General features: G+C 38.4%; 1 pseudogene; it reads left to right on the top strand.

Annotated features, from left to right (window-relative positions):
• Nucleotides 1-942, top strand: LOC103733354 (annotated as a pseudogene).
• The last annotated feature ends 1,406 nt before the right edge of the window (nucleotides 943-2,348 follow it).

Genomic DNA, 2,348 nt, shown 5'->3' with positions numbered 1-2,348 from the left:
ATGGCAAACAACACAGAGGTGACGGAGTTCATCCTCACAGTGTTAACTGATGACCCAGACCTCCAGATTCCACTCTTCATCCTCTTGCTTCTCATCTACCTCAGCACTGTGCTTGGGAACCTGGGAATGATTGGGTTGATTCTGCTGGACTCTCACCTCCACACGTCCATGTACTTTTTCCTCAGTCATCTCTCCCTGGTGGACTTTGGATATTCTTCAGCTGTTACTCCCAAGGTGATGGCAGGTCTCCTCTCAAGATACAAAATCATATCCCTCAATGCTTGTGCCACACAGTTCTTTTTCTTTGGAGGCTTTATCATCTCAGAAGGCTTTATTTTGTCTTGCATGGCATATGACCACTATGCAGCAGTGTGTGAAGCCCTGCATTACACCACCACCATGACCACAAACACGTGGGCTTGTCTGACCATAGGCTCCTATGTCTGTACCTTTCTGAATTCTTCCATCCACACTGGAAACATTTTCAGTCTTTCCTTCTGTAAGTCCAATGTAATTGACCACTTTTTGTGTGATGCCCCTCCTCTCCTGGCCCTCTCATGCTCAGACACTTAGTGATATAGTTATATTTTTCACAGTGGGTTTTAATGCTCTCTTCTCTCTTTTGGTCATCTTGATCTCATCGATCTCTTTTATATTCACCACTATCCTGAGAATGCACTCATCTGAAGGATGCCACAAGGCCTTTTCCCCCTTGTTTCCCACCTCACTGTAATCTCTATCTTCTATGGGTCCGGCATCTTCATGTACCTACAGTCCAGCTCCAGACACTCCATGGGCACTGACAAGATGATATCTGTGTTCTACACCATGGTTACCCCCATGCTGAAGCCCCTTGTCTATAGCCTGAGGAACAAAGAGGTGAAGGGTGCCTTCCTAAAGGCTGTGCGAAAAGTAAAATCTTCTATAACATTTATATTTTAGTTGTACACTGAATCTATAGTTGCACAGTTTCACCCACCTCACATATACGGAAAACATTTGCTATCTAATCTATATATTTCTAATCTATTGCAATAATTTTCCCAGCTAGTTGTCCAGCTTAAAGTTCAAAACTCTCAATAATTAATAATAATAATAATAAATGTTAATAACAATAAGAGACCTAGAAATGAAAGATCAGAATTAAAAATCCATCACCATGTAATATTATTTTTAAAGATCATTTTAAATAAATATGGTCATCTGAAATCTACTTTTCTCATATGCCTTCACATGTATGCACTAGAAAGGCAGCCATCTTTTTTCAAAACATTTTTATTGAGCTTTTGAACATTTCATACAAGAGTGCTTAAACAAATCTAGACCCCTTGCTCCTTCATTCCCCGCCCCCACTGGACCTCATACTTCAGCAATATGAACTAATTCCCATCTAGTCAAGAATTTGAAGCCAGATGTCCCTTGGTGCAATTTTATCCACTGGAGTTAGGCAGATATTTTTTATTGAAAAACCATGTAATTCATGCAATTAGAGTTGGAGCAATCCATTGAAGACATGTATAGAATAGATTTGCTGTTATGGTAACTGTAAAAAGTATTATTAGGCAACTAAATAGCTATTCTTAGTAGAAGTAATTTGACTCATTTAATGCTAACAGTGTATAAAATTAGTGAAAGCACTATAATTTATCATGTTAATCTAAAACAATTTAAAATTTTATGTATTTCTTAAAATTTATGTGTATCAGTGTTTTGCCTACATATGTTTGCACCACATTTATGCCTCGTGCCTGAAGAGACCAGAAGGCATGGGATCCCCTGGAAAGGGAGTTTTAATCAGGAATTAGCCACCACCATATGTATGCTGGGAAACAAACTTGAGTCCTCTGGAAGAGTAGTAAGTGATCTTAACCACTGAGATGTCTCTCTCCAACCACAGTTTTATGTATTTTAAAGCTGATATGAGCACTGGGAACACTTCAATTAATCCATTTCATTAAATATGTATGAATAGTGCCTATTAATGGTATGTGGTTTGTTTCAGTATATGCACCCAGCATGTGCTGGTCGAATCACATTGATTAGCATTCACCTGTCCTCATTTCTTCCTGTGAATAATTTTGAGTCCTGTCTTCTAGATTTTCATAAAATGTGGAATGCTTTATCAGGAACATGGTAAGCTCACTAAGTTCCAAGAAACCACAAATTATTTTTTATATCTGTGTTTGGGATCATTGAAATTTTTATAAAAATTACCATCCTTAGTTGAGGAACTATTGGCAGCTGATTACTTCTAGGTGATGGAAAGTTTTCTTCTTTGAGGGAGTGACTCTAAAAGGCTGAGTAAACTTCAGTGGAAGAACTCAAACCAAGACTCATCTGGCACAAAC

The sequence above is a fragment of the Nannospalax galili genome, unplaced genomic scaffold (assembly GCF_000622305.1).
Source record: "Nannospalax galili isolate Female #2095 unplaced genomic scaffold, S.galili_v1.0 scaffold936, whole genome shotgun sequence".
Classification (NCBI taxonomy): domain Eukaryota; kingdom Metazoa; phylum Chordata; class Mammalia; order Rodentia; family Spalacidae; genus Nannospalax; species Nannospalax galili.
Note: the sequence above shows the minus strand (reverse complement) of the source record. Positions and strands in the feature narration are given on the sequence as shown.